We start from the raw sequence: 11041 nt of genomic DNA, 5'->3' as shown, positions 1-11041 counted from the left end.
AATGTAAAAAGAAAGACCTCATGGTTTCTACATGTGCAGGGATGAACAATTAAATCTCAAGAAAATAGGTTTTGTACGGACCCCATCGACGGTCCGTGGGTCCATCCACGGATCGTGAATGGTGTTCGTAGACCCCAGGAAAGTTTTCAAAAATTTAAGTGTAAGAGTGACTTACGGAGTCGACCTACGGTCCGTAGGTCGACCCACCGCCCGTAGGCAGAGTTTCGTGGGTCAAACTTAGGGTTTCTGGAGATCCGACCAGGACCCCCTTTTAATAAAAAAAAGCCCTCATTACAAATACATCGCCCATTACCCAAATTCCCTCCTAACCGTTTCTAACCCCTCCAAATCCCAAAACTCCCATATTTACTCCCCTATCACTGTTATTTCCCATAATCATCCCCTCGTCTTCCAAATTTCTCCTTTTTCTCTCTGAAAATCACCCATTCTCCCTTCACAAAAGAATTCTCGGTCTGGGTTCTGTGTCAAAAGGCTAGACAAAGTCTAAGCAGTTCATTGCATCACACACTCACCCACTTTGTTTTTCTTGAAAGGTAAACGACGTCACCCTAATTTTGAATTCACTGTTCATTGTTTTATATGAAGTCATAGAGTTGGAACTTGGCCTTGGGTTGTTACGAATGTAAATTATAGCGTTAAATGTTGAGCAATCAGAACTATAAGGAAGACAAATTACCATATATTGTTTTTAAATGCAAGATTAAACTTAGGTTGATTGTTTGATATGTTTCAAAAATATGTACAAAAATGAGGATGTCTGATACCTAGCGCAAACCTTAACCACTAGACCCCGTCCACAGACCGTAGGTTTGGTCTATGGGTCTGTTGTACATGAAATAATCATAAAGTGTTGAACCATGGAGGTGGTCTACGGTTTATCGTTCCATCGAAGATCCATTCTGCACAACCGTGGTTCACATCAGAGTCCCAACTTCTGGGAATTCTGACCTACGGAGGAGACCCAAGGGCAATAGGTCCATCCACGGACAGTACGAACCCATCGTAGGTGGGCAATTCAGCTACTACCTGGAGTTTGTTTGAGTTTCTGTTTTGTTTCATTCCGTTTTCTATAAAAAAAAATCGAGTGTGTTATTGGTTTGTTTTGGTACTAACTAAGACTCCACAGGTACCTTGGTTCCCAATAAAGCTCTAGCTTGCGCTGCAAAGGGTAAATCAAAATCAGTGCCACCATCCTTTTGGCTAATGCATGAGGACACAGATGTGGAGACTGACCCTGCATATGTCCCACCTACTACTAGGACATCCCCCACTGCACCACGCACTACACGGAATCAAATCCACAGGTAATTTCCAACATGGCCACTGCCCCTAGTCTAATGTGGGGGATACACTGATCAGTTCAGCAACTGGCTCTAAGTCTGCATCTGGCTCCGCATACTAGTGCGGGGAACATTCCAGTTCCACTAAACACCGATCCTACTCCAGTTGCTGAGGTGCCAAACCGATGGTGTGTGAGTGGCCCGCACCAAATATATAGAGATGCTCTCATGCTGATTGAGAAGGAGAGGATGTCTCGATTAGTCACCGAGGAGCGTTAGGTTCACCCAGGAAGCCTCCATACCGTACTAGACATCCACCAGCTCTTCTAGAGGCATAGGTGCGACTAGATGGCCCTTAGCCCAGGGTTCTTCAGTGAGGATATAGTTAGGGAGTTCTATGGTTCCTACGTAGACCAACCCTGCCGCCCAATCTTAACTCAACGCCACACTAGTGCGCGAGTTTTTGGCTTATATACATGAGACCAATATCCGCAGGTTCCTCTTTGGTCTTAGCCACACTTGGCCAATCAACATGGTCGAGTTCGACTATCGCTAGAATGTTAGGAACAGGGCATTTCAGAGGAATGTCGATCAGAGGGAGACTCTTTTATATTAGTTAGCCTGTCATCTTGCTACAGACGGAGAGTGTGCCGACATTTGTGGCCAAGTTATTCTGGTTACTAGTGCGTAACCGTGTGTCTCTTAATCATGCAGATAATGTACTTACATGGGATCGAGCGATAATGGTTGCAACTTTAGTTGCAGGATGGAGGTTGATTTTGCTCGCATGTTGATTGTGGAGATACATAAGAGGTCCTTCAAGGCCACCACTACCTTACCCTTCCCATGCCTCATTTTTCATCTGTGCAGGGATGCTAGAGTATCGGTTTGGCACTATGACAAGCTAGTTAAGGCGACCAAGAAGCTTGATATCGGAATGATACGGGATAAGGCCAATGTAGTTGCACCTCACAGAGATCCGCAGGTTGAGGTTCTACGATTGGGAGAGAACTTGGTAATAGATGTGGAGCAGATGCAAGGTAAGGAGCCTGCCCCTCCAGCCACTACTGAGGATGCCCCGGCTTCCCCATCTCCGTCCGCCAGTCAGACCCCTAGCTCCTCAAGATCCACTCATTCCTCAGTATCTATTGATGTGCCCTTAGCTCGTGTTTAGAAGTTGGAGGCCCAGGTGGCTACCCTGCTCGAGCATCTAAGGTCGTGGATGTAGCATAATATAGCGAAGTTCGAGCCTAGGATAGAGCAGCGGATGGAGCACATTATGGATTAGAAGGTCCAGGTCGTTCATAAGTTCCTCGAAGCTTTTGAGCTGAGAATCCTAGAGCATCCAGCCCCCACCCATGATGTTTTTGCTTTTTGGACAGAGTTAGATAGTCTCCAGGCTGATCATAATACCCTCGTAGCTCCCCAAGAGACTGGGCTTGATTCTTACTCATGGCACCAGTTGATAATATAGTATTGGATACATTATTCGAAGATGAGATGTTGCGGCATACTTCTTCCCGTGTTGCTGGGAAGCTCCCCCACTCCGGTCAGACTTCTTATAACACTGAGGCTAGGAGAGCTCGCAAGAGGGAGTGACATGATCTTGAGGCAGCTCGGAGGGCATCCTAAGTTGATGAGGAAATGCGCTAGCAGCGGTCTAGGGAGGTAGTGTTTGTCCCTCTATTAGTGTGAGCACTACAGATGGTGTGAAGAGAGTTGATGTTAGCATTACTGAGGGTGTTAAAATGATAGATGAAGGCAATACTAAGGGTAACCCAAGTGTTGATCCAGTAGGCTTCGGGAACCAGACCAACCCATTTGTTAATAGGTCTTCGACGCTATGCACCATAAGTTTGCTTCACCCGATCCTTTATTCTACTTTATGTGCATTAGGGACAATTACACTCTATTTTGTTGGAGGTAGGGTAAATGGATTGTGAGTGATAGGGTGATGTCTGAATAACCTAACTCATAATCCTCTCTTGGGGTTTTCTTGCCTGTGTTCTTTTTCCCCAAGAGACTGTTTTAATTTTTGTTGAACCGGCATGTTTAGGAATGTATGTGTGGGAGTAAGTAGAGAAATGAAAGCATGAGAAAAATGATCCTTGTCCAAAAATATTGAATTGTGCTAGATCCATAGTCTTGATGAGTTGAATGTTTTGGATCTCAATGTGACATGATAGGAATCAATTTGAAGTCGTGACTTAAGCTAAAACTTGAATTGGGTAATCTTATAATCTAATAATGAAACAATGTGTCAAGAGCGTGCGAGAAAAATAGAATATTTAGAGAGTTGTGCCAATCTAGAACATGCCCCATTGGTTCTTCTAAGATGATCTAGGCTAGAAGTTAGAAACTGATCATAGGCCCTTGGTCAAATTAGTCCTCTTAAGCCTAAAATGGTCTAACAAAATGAAATCAATGTTCCCTTTGATCCAAATATTTGAGCCATTAATAGACTATTTCTTTTGATTCACCTAACTCACCTTTCCTAAAATCATTATCTTGTCTCCAGTCGTTTCTTGTACATGTGCACCTTGACTTAGGCCAAAAGCTTAAGTTTAGGGTGGCTAAGCCAAAAGTTATCTTGATCTTGGCCCTGGTTCAACATCGGACATTATGCATCTCAACTAATGCAAAATCCATAAGTTGAGGGTGGCTAGCTATGAAAGTGGAAACTGAAAGAAAAAAAATGGGTATGAAAAGAGAAGAAGAAAAGGTAGAAGAGGATGTGACGTTATGCAAAAGACGCAAAAAGATGATAAATAAAAGTGCTGAAAAAAAATAAAGAAAAATAAACTGAGATAAAAAGAAGAAAGTGAAAAATAAGAGCCACAAAGTTAAAAGTCACATCCATTTTGAAAAGAGTTAAGGGAAAGAAAGTAAAATTAAAGGCTTCCAAAAATAGGTTGATAAAGAGGTAAAAAGCCAATGTAATGTCAAGGAAGGCAGAAAGTCACTAAAAAATACCAAAATCTACCACACTTGACCGTGAGACTACGTTACAAGCTAAGAAAGTCCTACAGTGATCCTAGCAACTAATTTGGAGAATCTAAGTAGTGAATTTAAGGGCAAGCCTATGGCATTGAGCACTAACTCTACTTGTAGTCACTTTTGAGCATGAGTGTTGAATTAATCCTAAAATTCTAAAATTCATATCTTCTGTGTGAAAAGGATTTCGTTTGAAGTGAGGGCACTAGTTACATTATAGGAAAGTTGGTACCTTGGTGATTGTTAAAAGTGTATGGTGTGGTGTCTTTTGGTCGATCTGTGTCATATTTTGATCCACATGAGTTTGATTGATTGAGTCTAAATGAAAAGATTTGCACTAAAAAGGGGAGTCGGGATGGAAAGCCATTTGATTGCTTGAGTTTTAATGTCTGCTTCTACACAAGTGTCGTTTAGAGTCTTAGTGCGTCGCTTGAGGACAAACAACAAATTTAAGTTGAGGGTGTTAATATACCAAGACTTTACGATATTTTTAATACATTTCACTTAAGAGTTGTGTGTGTCTATGGCTATTTTGTATTATAACTAATATTTATTGTGTTATATTTGTAGGAAATAGGCCTGGACGAGGTCTAGAGAAATGATAGCTGAAATTCTGCAGAAGGAGCCACCCACGGAAGGTGACCTATGGACCATAGGTCCAGTCATGGTCCGTCGTGGGTAGGCATGGAATGATCATCGGGGAAGTCTTACTAAGTGTTGAACTACTGAGGCAAGTGATGGAGCGTCAGTCGACCCATGAGCCGTCTTGCACATCCGTCAATGATCACTGGGCAGTGAAGTTCCTGATGAAAAGTTCTAAGTATGGAGCCACAGAACGAGACCTTACGGTCCACATTTCACAGCCTTTGTTTATATCTGAAAGTTGAAGGTTCCAGCCTCTGTGAAAAATTTCCAAGTATCAAGCTACGGAAGGGACCTACGGACCGTAGGTCGATCCACGGTTTGTAGGTCAGTCTCATCGATCGAAGCCGCGTCCAGTAGTTTTATTTCCTTATTTCGTTTCCTTTTTGTTTAGGACAAATTTTTTTATAAATAGGGTATGTAAACCTCAGTTTTTTTTGGGGGGGGGGGGGGGGGACACCATTGTATACTTTTAGTTCTTAATAATTTCTTGGGAATAAATTTGCGAACTTTGGCAATTTTATTTCCTAATTTCGGTTTATAAGATTTTTTCTTTGAATTTCAATTGGAGATTACAGGTTTCTTCTACTCAATAAGTAAGTTCATAAATTCTTCTTTTAACAATATGAATTGTATTCTTTCTACCATGCGTAGCTAAATACACAACTAGGGTTGTGGGAACCATGAGCAATTAACAACATATGAATAATAACTAAGTAATACTTGACTAGTGCCGATTCATGTATTGGTAATTCTTTCATTTAGAAGTCTTTTAACGGTGACCAACTTTAGAACTCGCCTTGTTGCTACTTGCCACACCATGGAGGTAAGTAATAAGAAACGAATTATCAACAGTGATTTAGTGTAATACTATCTAATAGTCAAATGTTAATTGGTGCGAGGGTGAAAACTAAGACATACATTGATGTGATGTCTAATCTCATGTAAAGGTAAGGGTTAGTAAATTATACACACATACCTGAATCAAGGTGCCGAGTGAAATTCCCTATTTGGCAGACGAAGCACTTAGGCATACATATCTTACCACTTTGCATGTGATACACAAGGAAATGATTACTATTATTAGTATTTACCACATTAATAGCTTATGGGGAACACATATACCGTAGTTTCACTCTTCCAGTGATAACAACAAAGTTCGAATCTTTCTCACTCGTTACTTAAACAATCATCAGTTTTTTGTCTCTCATATGTCCCCCCTCCCCTTTACATAGTTGTCTCGGAGATAACTTGACAAAACAAATATATTAGTAAGTTAATTTAAGTGTATACAATATTCCTCGTGGGATCGACCCCAATCTACCAGTTGGGTTCTTTACTTGATAACGATCGCTTATACTTCTTTAGGGAGGTGTAATTTGAGCGTATCAATAACCGAACCAATAATGATTACTAACCAATAAACCAATAATCGATAAACTAATATCTTAACGGTTCCATAATGGTTTAGCATGCTACAAATCAATAACTGATAAGTAAAACCTATGAGTTTCAAAACCGAACCGAACCGACTAATACGTAGCGCTTTAGTACAGTAAAGTTACAAATTTAATAAGTAAGTTCATTTTCCAGCTTTGTTAGTTTTTGTGAACATTTCCATAAAAATGTATATCCATATTTATACAAGTTTTTATAAGCATAAGTTTATACATTATCAACGTTTATACTCATGTTTACGGGTTCATATTAAAGAAATGTTTTTACATAAAAGGATTAGAGATTGACTTTTGTCCGTATTATATGTTATGCCTATTCATTAGCTTGAGTCGTTGCTTAGCTTGAGTTGTTGCTTAGCTTGAAGTTGTCCGAAAGTTTAATTTTTCATGCCTTAAATTTGCTGAAGTTGTTAAAGAAAAGTGGATAAATGAAAATAATAATAATAGGTATTCATATTTAATATTAAGGTGATTTATGTTTATTAATGTTTTCATAATCACAAAATTATAATTTGATAGAAGCAGTGTATAAATGAAAATACTCACACAGTTGAAATTTCTAATCAAATCAACAAACTGAAACACAACAAGAACATCTTTTATAATAGAATATCGTCTATACTTAACATGTTTTCGCAAAATATAATTCATTTTAAATTTTATCTACTTACCAATATTTAGTTATTGAATTTTGTAGGTTCAGATAATATTTAACTATCTATTGTTCAACAAAGAAGTCATTTGAATAAGTGGACTATTTATCTATTTTAGTTTGTATTTTTTTTACTCTAGTATTCTTCAATACACTTTATTTTTAATATGATTCATACTATATAAACTACTTGCATGGGATACATGTGCAACACACGTGTTCAGAGATTAGTATATATGTACGAAAAAAATTATGCTTCAAATTAAAAACTAAACACGTGAAAAATTCAACATTTAATATAGATATATAGTACAAAAAAAACTTATATACAAAGTACAATTTTTCAATGAAAGCAAGATTCAAATGAATTTCGAGCCTAAGAGGTTGGTGAACTTTTTTGAAATTAATTTTCCAAGAGAGAAAAATATACAACTAACAAACCTCTTTAACTTCTTCTTACATAAAAACACAAGATCCAATTTTGATTTAATTATAGCAATTAAAAGACAAATTCAACAGTTTGCCACCACCCCACCCCTCAACCTCAACTCTAGACCATGACCGTAATGGCCTTCACGGGCCGTTTCGTAGCTCGTGGGAAGGTCTCATTTTGGGCAGTCTTGTACAAGATACTGCCTAGATCACAGAAACAACCTTGATATCTAAGTACACCACCCCCTGGAAGAAAGTTTCTATGGTCTTTTTAAGCACCACTTCTCTCAATTCAACCAAAATTGGATCAAGACCTTGCTTGGCTTTCACATCTTCCACAAAAGATGATTTTGAACCATTGTGAACCATGACACCACACTTGGTAGAATCTACTAACTGAACAGCCAATCGGGCCAATCTATGATCATCCCGAACCAACTCATTCGTATCCTCTTCAATGTGAGCAACACTACTCATAAATAATCGACTAAGAGCATCCACCACCACATTCTCTTTACCAGGGTGATAGAGAACATTCATGTCATAATCCTTCAATCACAGAAGCCACTTTCTTTAGTGAAAATTTATATCCTTCTAATTAAACACATATTGTAAGCTCATATGGTCGGTAAAAACATCAACATGAACACCATACAAATAGTGCCTCCAAATCTTTAAGGGAAATACATCCGCAACTAAGTCAAGGTCATGGGAAGGATAATTCTTCTCATGGATATTAAGTTGCCTTGAAGCATAGGGAATAACTTTCCCATTTTGCATAAGCACACATCCTAGACCAATTCTTGAGGCATCACAATAAACCACAAAATCATCCGTCACTTTCGGTAAAGTCAGTACATGAGCCAAAGTAAGTCTTTCCTTCAATTCTTTAAAGCTTCTCTCAGATGCTTTGGACCATATGAACTTAGCCTTCTTTTGAGTTGAAGTTGTCAAAGTAGAGTAATTGAAGAAAACCCCTCAACAAACCTTTTGTAGTAACGAGATAAACCCAAGAAACCTCAAATATCAGAGGGATATAAAGGTCTTGGCCAACTCTTGATCACATCCATTTTTTTAGCATCTACCTCAATACCCTTACTTGAAACAATGTGACCTAGAAATCCCACAGACCTTAATCAAAACTCGCATTTACTAAACTTTGCAAAGAGTTGTTGGTCCGTAACCTTATTCAATTGCTGGTATTCTATACACATTCGAAGAGAACCATATTTCTTTCTAACAAACAAAACTAGGCCACCCCATGGGGACATATTTGGTCGGATCAAACCCTTATATAACAATTCTTTCAATTGCTTTTTCAATTCCTTAAGTTTTGCCGAAGCCATTCTATAATGAGGAACAAAACCAAGTTATTTATTTAGGAGAAGGTCAATACCGAAGTCTATTTCTCTTTTGGGAGGTATACCAAGTAAATCATCTGGCATACTTCCAGAAACTCATTCACAATAGGGATAGACTCAAGAGTAGGGGTTTCAGAATTTACACCCCTCACGCTAAATTAATGGTACATGCAACCCTTAGAAATCATCTTTCAAGATTATAGAAAGGAAACAAACTGATCCTTACACATGGAATTTCCCTGTCATGCCCCAAGCCTACACCCTGGGCAGGACTGTCATTTGAGAACCATTGTTGCCCCAAGCGAACCCTTGGTCTAGCTTAACTTGTAGAAGAAGACTTAGATAATAAGAAACAATTCAAAATGGTAACTAATGCAATAACTTGGAATGTCTTAAAAAAACATTCGACTAGCTAAAATGGAAACTCAATGTTTTAGTATAAACAACTGAAAATGGAAAGCCTAGTGAACTATAACTATTCGTCTATGAAGCCTCTAAAACAATGCGGGATATCAGGACAATACCCCCGATCATCATAACAGCTGAAAAACTTAAAACAATGTAAATGAGGTCCTCCGAAAAGCAAGAAGGCTCACCAACTGACTCAGAGTTCCCAACTGGATCAATGAGGCACTGGATGCTGATCCTGATAACCTGTATCTGCATTATAAAATGATGCAGGCGAAATTGCAACAGTACATTGAATGTACGAGCATGCGCGGGGAAAACTAAAATGACTCAAGCTTGAAATAAATTCTAAAAGAAACACTTACCTCAGTTCTACTCAACTCATGGATACTCAACTCAATTGCAGAAATAAAGAACAATAAAGATGCAGTTTATATAAAGCATTTGAACAGTAGGTAATATTTCAATGTATTTGAAGAAATACAATAAGAACTCAATTTATAAAACAAAGTAATATAATTTTGTGGGAGTTTTCACTAATCGACAACCACAACTATGAGCTAAGTGATGATACAACGTCTCGCCCACGCTGCTACACCTATCCTATAACTTTTTGGGATATAGAACACCTCAACTAAGTGGATCCACTAGTCTATACTAAATAGCATTAAGGAATCATGTAAAAAGTATGATCCTTTCTACCCACGATGGCTACATGATTTATGAAAACTTGAGTTATTATGAATTCGTCCCCATATCGGTGCTCAATAATACTTCCAAAATATACTCAACTCATATGTCTAAAAAACAAAACTCTTTTTGTGCTTTGAGATAATTACTCAAAAGCTATCTCAAAGGCTTCTCTGGAAATCGGTATTTCCTTTCTTGTTTAAATGTGAAAATATTTAATCTATGGTTATACTCAGTTCCCATATACTCTTTTTGAAGAATGAAATTCATTTGTTACTCTTACTCAACTCAAACTCATGTCTTAAAACAAGTTTATAAACATTTGCAAAAGACTTTCTTGAAAGAACTCCCTAGACATAGCTCTTAACTTTCCTTGAATTTGAATTCATGGATTCAAGGTTCTGATTAATATTCATGGATGATTTCTAGATGTTTAGAAATCATTTCGAGTAGTAATAATTGATAAGGAGTGATAGTACACTTTAGAAGGACTCAAAGAGGCTAAACAATGAAAAAAGGGTTGGGGTGGACGACCCTGCCACACTGCTAGCACCCCGTGGCAGCCCCAGAGCTTATAGAGCCATTTCTGGTGCACTGCTAGCACGCCGCCCCAGCCTTCATGGCGCTACGGGGAAGCGTCGCGCCATCATTCCCCTAGGCAAATCTGACAAATTTTTCCTCTCATTTTCTTATCTTAATTCGTCTAAACTCGATCCATTTTCTCAAGTTCTCTTCAGATTCAGATACCCAAAACATATACACAAGGATCTAAGTCAAACAACTCAAGAAATCAACACTATAATCTCAAGAAACACCTTAATCTCAACCCACATTCAAGAACAAAAGTAATTCAAGAACACACCTCAAGAACACTAAACTTCCATTCCTTTTGGGATGAACTCACGCTGAAATAAACATATTTGACACGTGGGTGAACAAATCCAAATTTATGAAACTCTCACATTCCTCGTAGGATAGAATCCTTGGCGAAATCCACAATCAATAGCTCAAGAAATCGACGAACCTTGACTTTTCTCTTCTCCTCTCCTTTTGAATTATTCTCTATAAAACCCTAGCGTGAATTTTCAATTGTGTAAACTAAAA

This window comes from Solanum stenotomum, chromosome 7 (assembly GCF_019186545.1).
Source record: "Solanum stenotomum isolate F172 chromosome 7, ASM1918654v1, whole genome shotgun sequence".
NCBI lineage: Eukaryota > Viridiplantae > Streptophyta > Magnoliopsida > Solanales > Solanaceae > Solanum > Solanum stenotomum.
Note: the sequence above shows the minus strand (reverse complement) of the source record.